Below are 16,076 nucleotides of genomic sequence, written 5' to 3'. Positions count from 1 at the left end.
CGAGGGGAAGCAGGGACTGGGTTTCAATATTAGGGGAAAAAGGGGTTGAACATAGGTTTGCAAAACTAGAACAAAAGTACACAGTTCAGGCAGCTGGGAAGCCACTGAGCACCAATAAGTTCATCGGTCCCTACTGAAAACACTGTGGCCCTGGACAATCAGCCAAGCAAGGCATAGGTTCACCCACGTGGCTAGAATACATACCCCTGAATGACAAATTAAGTAGCAAAATCCACCCTGCCATAATGCAGACAGCACTAGACAACCCCAGGAGTGGTCCTTTCTGACTCCGACAATTGTGTGATTCACAAGTCCATGTGCCGAGCTCTGCCTCCCAATGGACATTAATGTTGAGGCACGACTGATGGTTGTCACTCTTTTCTTGCGCATCCAACTGACACTCATTTCACATATCACGCTCGGTCTGTGGTTTAAGCTGCACACTTCCTACAGACGAATGCGATGGAGCAAGCAGTGGGCTGACCACGTGGCAGAATCTGGGGACAATCCTCCTAAAGCAACAACAACAAAGTACAGACTTGCACAATTGTGTGGTCACACCAGGCTGGGACTTCCATGGTGAAGCGAGTGGCTGACATGCAGCGGATGAATCACTGGAGTGTGTGTGAGCTGTTCGGAAGGGAATGCTAGAGAGAAGGCCATAGCAGAAGTCAAGGGCAGGCTGAAAAGTGCCCTCTGTTAGTCAAACACTCACAAGGTGTTGCTGCAAAGATAAATGTGTCACCTACTCCGTCACCCCTCTCAACATATTGCTCAGATGGGGTGAAATTCACCCCAGCGCACTGGGCCTGCATGAGACTGACACACCACAGATGTCCTTCCTTTGAAGAAACATCTGAAGCTTAGTAGGAAAATAGGACACAGGCTCTAAAATAAGAGGGGCCGCACAAGGCATTTGCACTAATTCAGTACCCTATGTTTCAAAGCTGCTTTTTAAATCAGAGCAAATGGAACATCTGAGGACTTACGTAGCCCCTAGGCCTGGTGCTGTCCCTCTGCATGGAAGCGTGCTTCACCCCAAATGAGGAACAGGTTAAGAGGGGTCACAGCTGACCATTCCAGTGATTGCAGGAGCAGTGCCTTCTGCTTTTTTGGTGTGCGCGCACATGCAGAAGTTTGCTGGAAAGCAATATATGTCCCTGTACTGAACAACCTGTCCTCTCTGAGAAGGAAGCCATTAAACATCTTAGTCATCGCCCCATTGACAAATGTAGGAAAGGCAGCCAGGATGGACGCGTGGGGGCAGGCGGTGGAGGTTACTCACCAACCTGGCTGCAGCAGAGGGAAATGCAGCACAAATGAAGGATGGGGACATCTCTAGGCTTTTCGACGATCAGACTCAAAACGCCGTCTTCTTCCTCCTTCTGAGAAAAAGGGGAAGCTGCTGCTTTCAGCTTAAACAGCAGATTTATCAGGAATTTGTGCCTTTCATTTAAGGTTATGGTGTTAAAACAAACAGTGCTTTTATTATTACTTTAATTACTCGTTTTCTTCTAAAACCTTAACAACAAACATCCCAGGGCCCCATAAAAAAATGGCCCCAACTCTCAGTGGACTGTACTTGGCACAGGATAGGGAAGGAGGGCAAAGATGAATTTAAGCAGTGCTCCTCTAAGTCTGACATTAGGCAGGGGCCTGCCTAGCCCTCAGTGTAAGGTAGAGCAGCCTCATGGCTGCTTTAATTTATGCTTTGCTTCCTATGGCCCCCAGGGACAGAGAATAGCCATAGTGCAGAGTACTCCAGCTATTCTTCCTCCCTGCCACGCACACACCCGTTCAGTGCTGGGGGAATGGGAAACTGGCCTGTTTAGGGCTGATCTGGCAGCTTCATTCCAGCAGAGGAGTCCCATATGCAACAGGTGTTTGCTGGGGGTCGTTTCTACCACCTTCGCTTTGACAGAGTGGCATAAAGGGACCCTAACACAACTGAGGATCAGATACCAGGTCTCTAGCAGGATCAAAGAGCTGAGGCTGGGGGTATTCATTTTTTAAAAGTCTAATGAAGCGTTTTAATATTGCACATTTTTTAAAAAATCTTCTTTATTTCAAGGTGGTTTCATTTGAGGTCATTATTGCCTCTTAAATTGTCTGTGCCCCTGGCTCCAGGCTAACATCTCTCCATGCCCTAGATTTTGATACGACTATTCTAAAAGGCTGGGGTTTGCGGTAAAGGAGGTCGAGTGTAAAAATGAAAATGGAGCAGACAGTCCTGGTGTGGGTTTGGTGCATTCATTATGGTAACAGAGACAGAAGGAGGCGGCCCCAGGCCATGCCACAGCTTCATAGACAACCACTTTCCTACTTCAGCTATGTCTCAGTGTGATGAGCCTGACTAAGATCGGTTGGTGAGGAAACAGGATTACTAAAGCTAAGAGTGCTCATGTTGCCACGGTTAAACTCTCACAACCACATTTGCAGAAGCATTTTCTACTTCTAAGAGTCTCCATTTCTGGGGCCCAGATCCTCAGAAGTGTATGTAGTCTCTGAATGTCCATTGAAATCAACTGAAGTCCATCGCTGAATGAAAGAACCTGGCTGGATTATCAATTGAAGTTGGGAGTCTAAATACATTTGAGGCTCTGGGTGCCCGATGTGAGACCCCTATGCCCGACACCCAGAGGTGCTGAGAGTCCCCGGGCAGTCTGTCCTGGCAAGCAGGATACCAGACACAATGGCCACTGTTCTGTTCCAGAGGCACAGGAAACAGGACACCAGCTCTAACAGTCCTTTGGTCTGTTTACATCTGGCAGTTCCTATGGGCTAGAGACAATCCACACCCTCTGCCCCAGGCATCATTTTCAATATTTTGACAAATGGAAACCGGTTCCTACACTTTTTCATTTTCGCTCCCTCTCTACCCGTAAAGTGTCGGAGCAGCAGCCGTTGCTCTCTCATAGCGAGACAGTAACACAGGTGCAGTACTTAGCTACAAGGTGGGTTCTGACGCATGTGGGGTGTGAGTGGGCAGCCAACCACAGAATTCTCTACCCTGTCTCAGAATTACTAGGGGTGTTTGCACTACCGATTATAATCAGTCTCCATTTTAATGGACGTGATAATATTGTATTCTGGGCCCTAATAGCTGGCACTCTAGGGTGAAGGTCAAACAACCAACCATTTGTATTACTATAGCTCCTAGAAGTCCCAGTCATAGATCAGGACTCCCACTGTGTGGGGTGTTATACAAACACAGAACAAAGAGACAGTCCCTGTCCCCAACAAGTTTATCACAGCAGCATTGACTTGGCCTTTCTTCCCTCTCATAGCAAAACAGAGAATAGTGCAGTTTACAGCAGACATGGTTTTGTGCTGGGATCTTAAGGGTGGGATTTCAAAAAGCTCCTAGAGAATTATGCACATAACTCCCTTAGGAAAGTCAAGGGAAGGTGGGTTCCTAATTTTCTCTAGGCTCCCTTGAGAACCACAGTCTAAAAATCTAGTTCCAGTCAGCTTCTTACAGACTTTAATATCCAAATGATACAAACACAGATTTGAGCTGGTGCCATAGGGCAAAATTTTTCATTTCTCCCCTAATGCTGTGCGGTGTTCTATGTGCTGGTTCTTTTCTAATCTAGCCAGGTTCTTTCTCACACCCATCACCGTGGTATGCGAGCTCCTGCTGTCCTCCCCACTCCATATGTCAGTGGCACGGTAGGTCACAAAGCACATCAGGATTCTCTGTGATTAAAAAATGTTGTATGCTGGAAAAAAACCCTGATTGTTGTCCAGATACCGTGATGTCACTTATATTCCATTTCAGAGTTACTGATGACACCATTTAACAACAGCCTTGCATGGTCCTTTTGTAGCACTTCACAAACATTGAACCTCAGCAGCTACTTTGTAAGGTCAGTCAGTGGCAGCAGTGGCTCCATGCTGTATCCATTAGATCAGGTGCTCCCAACCTCTGAGTCAGACACAGGTATCAGGAGGATGTCAGCACCTGATCTTCCCATAATAAATGGGACAGGGATTTTTGCACACTGGGAAGGGGCTTGTGGAGGGGCCCTGGCATGAAAATAGTGAGAAGCACTCCGCTCCACTAAGCCACACTGATCCTCTAAGAACTGGTTGAGAATGAGAACTGAAGATGAATTGCAAACAGTTTGTGGATCTTGCAAGGCCAAGCAACTCCAACTAGCTGCACCTGCTGCCTGTGAAGCGAGGCCATACAGGCTGCTGAGACGTTTGGGAGGCAAGTGGCAGCTTCTCAGGAAGGTATCTGGTTTCAGAGCAGCTCTTTTCCAGTGCAGCAAGCCCTGCCACCTCCCAGGACCTTGGAATCAAGCTCTGAGGCTTTGGTCCCCCACTCATCTTAACAGAAAGCAGAAGCATGTTGTGTCTCTCCTCTGGCCAAGGGAGGTTTCACAATGACTGGGGGAAGGTTACCTCAGCGAAAGGGACCTAGGGCAGCACTGTGAGGTTGTTATCCCATAGAAACAAGTGCTGTTGGCTTTTCCTTTTCTTACAACTGGCTTTATCCAGACGTAGCGCAAGACTTTTTGTTGATTGGAAAGTATGGGGAGCAGATTGTCAAGATCTGCCCAGGAGAGATCCAGGAGCCCAGAGACATTTATTGTCCATATTAAATATGTTAATTAATCAAACAATATTATTACATATTGCCTTGTCTTCAGCAGGTCATCTAATCAGCGCACCTCCATTGACTTCTTTAGAGCTACACTGATTTATGCCAGCTGAGAACCTAGCTCAGGTTGTCGAGACCAAACCTGTATTGGCCAAGGGCATGAATTAGATGACCCAAATAAGTTTTTTCCACCTTCACCTTCTATGAGCTGCTTTTTTCCCCTTCAGAGGTCTAACCCCACCGTTTTATCGCTCACGGCAGTAAGAGAGTATTTCTTTGCTTTCAACAGTTTGCTATTTCCAAGCTCCAGCTACCAGGTTTATTTTCTTGCAGTAATATCAAAGCTCATTCTCCTTTCGCTCTGATTTCCATATCCTGAATCTTTTACAATGCCATCACCAGCCAGCCCCTGCTGCTGATACATCTGGGACACTCCAGCCCGTTCACAGTTTCTCTTGCCAATGATGCTCAGGAGTACTTTGATTTGCTCTTCAAAGCAGCGAGGAAAGGTTTTGTCTTCCTTGCCTGAGACAGGTGCTGAGAACTTTTGAAATAGGTTTTCCAGTAGGTATATTGTAAGATCTATTCTAGCCAGGTGCATTTGGGGTTACCCAGTTTTCAGTGAAGTGAACACCTTGGCCTCTACAGTTTTACAAGGGCAGAATGTGAATTAGGTCCCATTAAAGTTGTAAATGATTTTTTTTACTACCAACTCACTAGCATATGCCCTGGTCTAATTCCTCAGAGGGGCTGTGACACAGCTGCTGCTCTGAGATGGGAATAGGACATAATCACAATCAAGGTGGGAGGATGCATAAGAATGTCCGTAGGACCCCACTTGATTCCCAGGTGCAGGCTTGGTGAATCCCATGAGAATACCCTTTGTGTCTGGATAGTATGGTGAATCCCATGAGAATACCCTTTGTGGTCCAGTTCAGGCTGTCTGGATAGTAGGGTTGCCAACACTCCAGGTTTGGTCTGGAGTCTCCTAGAATCGGCATCGATCTTCCGGTGACTACTGCTAGCAATCCGGGAGATTTTAATAGAATATTTTAAGAAAACTTACATTATGTCATGGGGGAAAAAACAGGGCTGCCCAGAGGATTTAGGGTGCCTGGGGCAAAGCAATTTCAGGAGCCCCTTCCATAAAAAAAGTTGCAATACTATATTCTTGTGGGGTCCCCTGTGGGCAGCCCTGGGGAAAAAAACCTCCCGGAATAGCTTCCGTCAGAGTTGGCAACCCTACTGGATAGAAGTGCACAGTCATATGATTGGAGTGCACCAGGGGAAACACTACATGATGGGTTTTTTCCTCCCTTTTCTCTCTCTTTTAAACTCTGGTTTGGAAATCTAAGCTCTGCTCAGTCTGGATGAATCAGCATTAAGAAGCCTAGATTATAAGATTTCATCCACAAATAGCATTGAGGACTTCGAGAAATACCCTGTGCTGCCTCATCAGAGTCATCGTTCACCACTTCTGCCTTTCGGAGGAGCTATATTTAATCTAGAGATAAATGAGATTGATTCAAGAAAATTTCAGCTGGTCTAGAAAGCAGTTACCACAACTTCTATTGTGGAGAGTAATTTAGCACTGGCAAAAGATGCTGAGCTGATCACCTGAGAGACTGCAGACCTCTGTTTAGGCACAGGACAGGTGTAGCACTGACAAGAGCAAAGCAAGCTTTCTCACACCTTGTTAATGCTGGTGTAAATAGCTGCACAAAGGAAGCTATTTGGATTGTACAACTTCAGGAAGTTGTATTGGTCCTACAGAACCTGGCAGTATACCACATAGTTTTGAGCACCACATATGGGTACTTTATTAAATATTTACATATATACAGACAAAGAGCAGTCTCGTAACATCACCCTTCCTCTATTAGAAACTGAATAATTTCAGTTAACTATATGGTCTTTGAAATTACTAGGCAACCTGATAACTCTCCCATTTGGTGTGGTTTTATTTTGAATCCCTTGCTTTTCTGGTTGATTGCCTTCAACATAACCGTCCTGTTAGATTTTCTGAAATCACCTTTGCCGACTTCTCAGGGTTGCCAGTAGGTGAACATCCTTGACTATCATCACCACTCTCCCCTACATCTACATCCATCAGGGGCTCATTTCCAATTGTTCCTTACCACAGCTGGCCTTACTGCTGTTCTAATGGAGGTGGTGGGAGAGTTGAGCAGCCTTGTAACAACACTGTTCAACCAGTGTGCCCTAAAACTCCACTCAAGTGCTCAGCTCCTAGGATGAGTGGGGAAATAAAATCCATGGGCCGTTCATGGTCCTTGGCCTCTCTGCCAACAAGAGTGGCAATTACTGCCAGCTGTGAAAGACTAGAAGCAGAGAGTTTCCCCCAATTCATCTTATCAACCTGGGATCAGATGGTAAACTGGATATCAACCTGGGTTGGAGCCAAACCTGTGACCAAAACCAACAATCATTCACCGGTAGCGAGAAATGGATATTTTTGCTGTGCCGGAAATTTGCTGCTAAAAATAAAGGGGTGGGGTGACAGGAGAAGCTTTTTTATTTCCTGCAAACTATTAAAAAATTTAAATGTCGCAGTGAATCTTTCATACATTCCTCTAGAGTCAGCAGATCACAGGTACAGTCCCACGGGTTTACTTGAGAAGTGCCGTATCATGGCACAGGCACACACACACCCCCAAGCCCCTTTACAGAACACACACTGGTTACATTTGGTGGGGCTGGTTTTTATGGGGCTCCCATTCTACTGTTTCATTTCCATGCCTGCAAGTCACTGCGGCCCAAATGATGGCATGCAGTCGTCTAAACAATGCACCAACTACGAGGAAAGAAACTAGTAGATAGACATCTTCAAGCCATCATTTGCAAATGCAAAACAGTACCCACAATTATTTGTGGGTGCAAAATGGAAGACTGGTTCTAAATGCAAGTTTGTAATTAAATGTGGCCTGTGACAATGTGTGGAAAATGTTTTCCTGCCTTTAACAGTGGTTACCTGGAGCCTACTGCTCTGCACATACCCTCCTTATGTTACAATCAGTTACTGCTGACTATTTCACTGCAATAAGAGACACTCTCAATTCACATATACAGCGTGCCATAGACACTAAAATCAAGAGTGTACAGGGATAACCAAAAGTATCACATAACTGAGTTATTTACATATTTTTTGCTTCCGTGGATGCTCTATTTGAGTAACTGGGTCCTAGGATCATTGAAAGTCTTTACTCAACGCACCAAGGTTCACTATTAAGGTTAGAAACAACATTATTGAGTATCACCTGACCTGGAACTCTCCCTAGAACTAAAGAAAAAACTCACAGAGAATTTTGGTCCCTGTGTGCTCTGGGTCTTGTGCAAAACTTGGGAAGGAGCATTCTGGAGCAGTCTCCAAACTCTGGGTCCAGAACAGAGAGTGGAATCTTCCAATGGACATTACAACAATCAACAGTCAAACAGCATCATCACTGAGGCTATATTTGCTGGGTAGGGGGTTGACAGTTGAAAGAAAAAGTCACATCCAGTTTGCATAAATATTCCCAGCAAGAGAGGCAGGGTTTAGCATTATATGCAAGTATTCCATGTCTTCATCATATGGCACTTTGCAATGCATGGAAGACTTATTCCTGCATTTAACTGTAGTTACCTACATCCCATTACTCTGCAAATACCTTCCTTACATTACAACCAGACAATCGCTACGCTCTCAAATGAAGTCAGACAGGAAAATGATAAAACACAAGAACACCCTATCACCTGTGGGTGAACACTTTCCACAAAGCGATCACGCCAGGTCTGACCTATCAGTCCTCATCCTCAAAGGAAACCTGCACAATGCTTACAAAAGACGAGCATGGGAGCGTAAATTCATAACTTTGCTAGACACCAAAAATCATGTTCTTAATAAAGATACTGGATTTATGGCTTATTACAACAATCTGTAACCCCTTAGCCCCCATTTTCATCCTAAAACTAAAGAGTATTACCGGGATTGAATGGTTCTTCAAATATGTTATAACTATTTATGCTAAACTATCTGTTTGATTTTGTATGCTGGGTACCTTTCCCAGACCTGAAGAAGAGCTCTGTGTAGCTCAAAAGCTTCTCTCTCCTCAACAGAAGTTGGTCCAATAAAAAATATTACCTCAGCACCTTCTCTCTCTCTCTCCTTGGACCAACACAGCTACAACCACCAGTGCATATAGCATTGTTCACTGTCAGTGTCTTTGAAGCAAGAATCTGTCCTGCTTTGTTTCTGGTTAAGCCTTTCAGACTGGAGCAATAGAGGATGCCCTTTTTAAGCACGAAGGGAGTCTGAGATGAGGATGGTCTCACTACCTAGGGGTCAGGGTGAGAATAGCTTTGATTGCAGTGACTAATTAGTTCCTGGGCCAAGCCCTGAATTCTTCAGAATTGTATTGAGATTGGCCAAGTCACTGGGGCTAGGAAAGTGAACGTTACCATGTGGGGGATGTGCACGTGCTGTGCCCTGCCTACAGAGCCATGCTACAATCATCCTTTATATCACTAGCCAGCATTCCCACAAGCAGCACTTTTCACCCACTCTGCAGATAGGCCAACGTACTGGAGACCGCAGTGCTGATCATCTGGGTGTGAAAGCACAGATTATCCTGTGATAATCTTGTTCCAGTCATAGTTGTAGGATAAAACATTTCATCAGAATTATCTGTACAATCACTCCCGGTTTCCAGTTATGCTTGAGGCATTTGCAAAAACAATTTAGCAACTGAGGTTGTTGTGTTCTTATCTTACCGCCACTTATCTTTGTCTCAGATCGTGAACTTCCAGTTGAAACCAAAAAAGAATGGCTTCTTGTAAGGCCAGTCAGAGGTCAGAGCAAACAAGGTCATATCAGAACAGGTGTATCATTAGGACTTGCTGTATTGTTATTAATCAGTTAAAGCAGCACCGTAAGCATTCATTGCACTTGATGTAGTTCCAGTCATATCCCCTGCTTGCAGGCTTAGGCTCTCTACATTGCAAAGTTAACCTGAATTAAGTTACATTGACGTACTGCCACTGCTGTAATTAAACTGCTGTGGCATGTCCACACTATGCTCCTTGTGTCAGTGGAGCGCATCCACAATAGCAGCTCTCGCATCAACACAGAAAGCAGTGCACCGTGGGTAGGTATCCCACTGTGCAGCTGTCCGCAGGGTAGAGTTTGGGAAGAGTTTGCAATGCCTCATGGGGTGGGGGGTAGGTTCCGTGTCACATGACACCAGTTTATCAATCCCATCATTCCATGGGCATCCTACTAGGTTTCCACAAAAAACAACAAGGAGTCCGGTGGCACCTTAAAGACTAACAGATTTATTTGGGCATAAGCTTCTGTGGGTAAAAAACCTCGCTTCTTCAGATGCAGGTTCTCACTTCTTCAGGTGGGGTTTTTTACTTACAAAAGCTTATGCCCAAATAAATCTGTTAGTCTTTGAAGTGCCACTGGACTCCTTGTTGTTTTTGTGGATACAGACTAACACGGCTACCCCCCGATACTAGGTTTCCAGATGCTTTTCAACTACCCTGGTAACCTGCCAGCCAGCCATTGTGTCAGAAAGCCTGGATCCTGCACTGCTCTTCAGCACTGTGCTGTGTGTTATGAACACAAGGCTATAACAGGAGCTGAACGGAGGAAGGCTATTCACCACCACCCTGACCCCAGCCAGCCCCCTCCTTGTAGAAGTGGCATGTCTGCAGCTCTGCACCTGAAGCAGCTATTTCCTTCCCTTGCCACCTGCTACGCCTGCCACAGCTATTGGGTTTTTACATGGCACAGCTGCATGTCCCTATGGTAGCCCTTCTCCTCCAGGCCCCAAGCAAGTTCCTGAGGCTGGAGTGGAACTGGGATTGCACAGCCTGCTCTCCCCATAGACCCAGGAGATTCGCCACCTCCTGTGTACTCCAGGCAGAAGCGTGTTTGTCGCCTTGAGCCGGCCTGCTCAGCTGGGCAGTTGCTATGTGAGCTCTCCACACTGAGGAAAACAGGGAGAGCAAGTTTAAAACTTCCTGGGGCTTTAACAGGCTGGGGGGGAGTGGGGCATTCACCTGTGTACCTGGCTGCAGAGCAGCAGAGTTCAAAATGGTGTCCAGAGTGGTCACTGTGGGCATTTGTGGGATGCCTCCTAGAGGCCACTTAGGGCAACGTAAGCAACGCTGTGTTTACACTGACACTACGTCGCCCTAAGCTCTACGCCTCTCGTTGAGGTGGTTTTATGATGTCAGCATTGCGGGCGAGTTAAATCGGCAGGAGCAGCATTGCAGTGTGTACACCTCCATAGTTAGGTCAACGTTAGCTGCCTTATGTCGACAAAACTGTGTAGTGTAGACACGGCCTAAGGAGCCTTCCGACCATCTGGCTGCCTAACAATTCATATAATTAGACCTGGCAAAAGTATTTGAGCTTCTCCCAAACACAGTAGTCAGTGGAGTTTACTTCAATTCACAGCAACAGATGGTCTTTGCCAGGAGATCCCATCTCCAGCTGCTGCCACATTCTGATGTTGTGTAAACCCATCTCATTTATAGAAGTGCGGTACACTAGAAAACAAAGGGCAAATTCTCAAAGGGATTGGTTTGGGGAACTATGGGATAAAGTTTAGAAGCGCATCCACATTCTAAAACATTTGTCCAGCCCTCTCTGAAACACTCTCCAATTACTATTGTTCATATTATAATACCCACAGAGCCCACTGTGGTAGGTATGGTACAAACACATAGTAAAAGTCAGTCTCTGCCCCAAAGAGCTTACACGCTAAACAGACAGTCATTATCCCCATTTCACAGACAAGGCATTGAGGCATAGACAAATTAAGTGCCTCATGCAAGGTCACATGGAGTATGTGGAACTGGGAATCAAAGCCAGACCTTATGAGGCCGTTTAATGACTTAACCACAAGACCTCCTTTCCCCTCACATCCCCTCTGCAGATTTTCACTAAAGCAGTTATGTAGGTTTTGCCTCGTCTCTCCCGCAACCAACCCACTCACCCCATACAAACCAGTGCACTGGTGAAGGGGTGGGAGGATACCATGGCTTTCCACCCACAGAAGATATGGACACGGGTATCCCTGAAGACCTAGACTGGCCCTTTCTTTTCCTATTCTATTTATTTACAATGGTTTTGTTTGCTAGGGATTTTTTCTTCTTTCAAACCAGGAGGATAGTGCAACAGTGTCTTGCATGAGTAAGAATCTGTTCTCACCAACACCCACACGTTGACACAGCAATTCCTTTTAATAGCCGCATCTTTACAGAAAACAGATCTGTGCTCTTTTTCTGCCCCCCCCCCCCCCTGCAATACATATATGTGAGAGAGAGAGAGGTGCAAGAAGGAAGAGAGGCCTTTCCGGTGTGAGGAAGGCACAGCCTTCCTGGAGTGATGTCTAAGGCTTTGTGTACACCACCGCTTTTGTTGGTAAAACTTTTGTCGGTCAGAGGTGTGAAGAAAAAAAAAACCACACCCCTGACTGACCCAAGTTTCACTGACAAAAGTGCTGGTGTGGACAGCACTGTGTTGGAGGGAGAGGCTCTCCTGGCAACATAGCTAACGTGCTTGTTGTGAGTGGTTTAATTATGCCGGCAGGAGAGCAGCTACACAGGAGACCTTACAGCAGCACAGGTGCTGCAGTTCAGGTCCGTAGTGTAGACATAGCCGAATAGAGGAGAAGCCCAAGTCGTGGGGTGGAGGGGAAACTGTGGGTGAAGAGGGCAGTGGTGAAGACCCAGTAGGGTATGTATCATTGGAGTGGCAAGATGGGGGAAGGAGCTATAAGACCAGACAGAGCCTGGCTGGAAGTGCAAGGAGGAAGAGACAAATAGATCCTGCTACAGCCGTTCCTGGTGGGAACGACAGGACGTTGCTGGGAGATGCAGTAGGGACAGGCAGGATTAAATCAGGCCCCCTCCAGTGGCCCTGCTGTCAAGCAGCTACAAGATTCTCCCAGACTATTCCTGCATTCAGAGCAGTCCATCAGCGGGCACCAAGTTCCACCCCACTTGCTGCAAGACTCACGTGGCCAATCAGGCCCCGGTTATTTCCCTTCCCTTCTTTGCCCCTCGCCCATTCCTCCCCCAACATACTGGAAAATATTTCCAGGCCAGAAATCTTCATGCTGGAGTTGAGATTTGTGCGAATGAGCACTGTGATTTAAAAAAAATTGAAGGCTTTCCGTAGGAAATGTGAACCTCAGACTACCACCACCACCCCCCACACCCGGGGTGGGGTTTTTTATTGCTCATTTGGTATTTTTTTATATGAAATAATTTTCCAAAATGCAGTTTGCGCGAGCGCTTCATGCTAACGGCAGCCGTGGGCCGAGACCCTGGAAATACCTGCCTACACTTCACACCTCTCTCTGTGCTGTGCGTTGGTACAGTTCCACATTTCCGCTTCAGTACAGCAACCACAGCACCAGATCATCATGCAAAAAGGACATGATTTACAGTTAGGCTTCGACTATGGGCTCGCCCTTTTGGAAGCCAACAACTGGAGGAAGTGACTCCTCCTCCCACCTCTCCTGGGAGGAGTGCTTGGAGGAGGTACATTGCTGGTGCACTTCCCTTTGCTCCCCTCCCTTTCTGCTCAGCACAGCGGTACTGGCAACCCCTTTCCAGGAACCCGCGCAAGTTGACATCGTGCCTTTATTTCCTTCACGCTGTAACACATAGTACAAAGTGACATCTAACACGTCCTGCCACCTCCTAGAACCAGAAAGAAACCGAAGGACTGTTCTGTGGTTAAAGCACTGGATGGGGACACAGGACACCCGGATTCAGATCCTGGTTTTGTCACAAACGCCTTGGACAAGTCACTTGATCTCTTTGTGACTCAATTTCCCACTCATGATACTAATTCCCTAGGTCAAAGGGGAGAAGTAAGAAAAAAAATCGATTAAGATTCAGCTACTTAAAGCACTCATCACCATTGTAAGCAGAAAGATCGCAGATGGGCATAAACCAGGTCTCAGACTTGGGAGGATGCCAAATCCTCGTGCCATTCTACAGCCCTAGCTTAGCGCTGCTCTCTCCAATCTAAAATAACTTCCTTGTAACTAAAAGAAAGTCCTGCAAGGAAAGCATTAAACTGGAAAAAGTAAGACATATAGCCAGAAGCTGCCGACTAATTCTCTCATTAGCCCCTTTTGCTGCTGGGATGTGAAACACATTCAGAAGATACAAGACTCTAAGCTCAAACCACCATAGAATCTGACACTATCTGGGGCCTGATCTTTTAATACCAAGTGCACCCTCTCTCTCTCACACACACGAAACCTGAGCATGCACAGGTTGGCATATTGTACATGCTCATAACTAGACACAGGCATCTATTCAGTCCTGCGGGCACAACAAATAACCTGGTTTTGCACGTGGAAAATGTGCATGAAAAAAAAATAGGTGAACACCACCAGTCTCTACTTTGTAACAATCAGGCCCTGGTGTATGCTCCCAGTAGGTAGGTTGCACACCCTACATTCCATAGCTCACCAAAGCAGCTAAGCACTTGGCTGGAGATCAGCGGACCCAAGAATTAGTTTGAGCACTTGCAACAGCAAACACAAGGTTTCTCTGGCTGCCTGACTCCCAGGAAGAGAGTTCAGCTTTTCACCCCAGTCAGATCTCGGGGTTCAAGCTCATGGCCTCTCACTTGAGACACAGAGATTATGCAAATTTTAAATGTTTTGCTAGCTTCTTGCTTTCCGGGAGTGCAGCTCTAAACCACAATGTTTTCTGACAGTTTTAATATGAGTTGTCATCACACACTATGAGCACATGGGTAAAACACTCTAAGGCTATCTATGCAGCATCTGGTCTGCAGAAACCATAAGCCTGGGAATGGGAGAAGGAGATGCACATTGTGAGCTATATCTAGTATTCCTTCAACTCCCCCACCTGTCAGCATCCACCGCTTGGCCTAATGAAACCATTTGCACAGCAGAAAGCTATGAAATGCTAACGTGAAACATCATGCCCAGAGATTGATAGAGCAGGTCCTTAAGGGGCTCAGAAGTCAATGGGAGTAAGATGGGGCAGGAGTGTTAAGGGAGGAGGTGAGTCTAATGGTTAGAGCAGGAGATGGCCAGTCAGGACTGTTGGGGCCAAGGTTTTCAGAAGGCACCAGTAGTTTGGGGAGCTTCACTTGAGACATGTTAAAGAGGAAATGGCTGAGCTCCCACTCTGAAAATCTGGCCCCTTTCTGGTGCTTTAAGTTGGACTCTCAAAACTGAGGCCACCTGTAAATCACCTGTCGCGTATGGAAATCTTGGACCAGGACTCTTTTCTCACGTAGCAGCATTGGTCAAGCCATTTTCCATCTCTATGCCCCCATTTTCCCATAGGTAAATTGGGGGAATATTTAACAATGGCACAGATGGGTTGTGAGGCTTTGCTTGTTAATATTTGGAGACATTCAGAGGAAAGGTGTTATGTGGGACGTATTCTTTACACAGCAGGAATATCGCTGCTCATCTTCAAAGCGGTGTCCTGGTATTCAGTTAATGAGTTTCTACAAAGCATTGTGAGATCGGTCATTGACAGGCTAAGAGGGCCAGGTATGTGCCATCAGCAGCACTTAACAGCGAGCCCCTCAAGTCAGGTAGAATCCAAGATTGGGAAACTTCTGTCCCCAACTGGACCTAGGTGTGAGAATGAAGCAACATTGCTCAAAAGGGAGAAAAATGCTGTGAAGAACCACAGCCCTCCCCCTTCCATTGAAGGTGCAGAGGGAACCCCCCCACTCAACCTCACCCCGTTTACTCCAAGTCACAGGAACCCTTAGAATCCTTTTCAACTGAAGACCAAGCTCAGCCAAAAATGTTTTTCTACCTCCAGCTGGCTAGGAACCTTCTCCTCTCCCTCCTTGTTGAGGACCTGAGCAGTGACTCATGCACTCATCACCTCCAGCCTAAGATATTGTAACTCACTGCATCTGAGGCTGAAGGTGGAAGCAGTGCACGGCTTGATGGACCACCAGCAGCATATGTGCTCCAGTCCCATGATGGGCATCCATCACTAGTCCAAGGCCTTGGAGAACTGATCTTCAAAGCCTTTGATGGGTCAAGCCCCAGCTGCATCCCAGTCCATCAACCACCAAGACACCTGCCCTCTTCTGGGTCAAAGCAGAGCACAAAGCCCAGTAGGAAGCTTGAGAACTGGAACCATTCCCAGCTGGTCAAACTGAGTTGAATTGACCTCAGAGTAAGTCAGACTAACCCAGAGCGTGGCCATCTCTCAGGACTGCGAAAGATTTCCCACCATAACATTTATATTTAGATATGCCAAGAACAGCTCCATATAAGCAGGGAAGGCAGGAGACTCCATGGAGTTCACTAGATACCTTGTGCTGCTGATCTAATTTAGTTGGGAAAGTGTTTAGTTACCATAGCGGATGGGTGTAATAGAAAGACCTAATCAAATTTAGAGGAAACAGATTCCATCAGCTATTTAACAGGTGATA

This window comes from Mauremys reevesii, linkage group 4, assembly GCF_016161935.1.
Source record: "Mauremys reevesii isolate NIE-2019 linkage group 4, ASM1616193v1, whole genome shotgun sequence".
In the NCBI taxonomy this organism is placed as follows: domain Eukaryota; kingdom Metazoa; phylum Chordata; order Testudines; family Geoemydidae; genus Mauremys; species Mauremys reevesii.
This window is presented reverse-complemented; position numbering follows the sequence as displayed.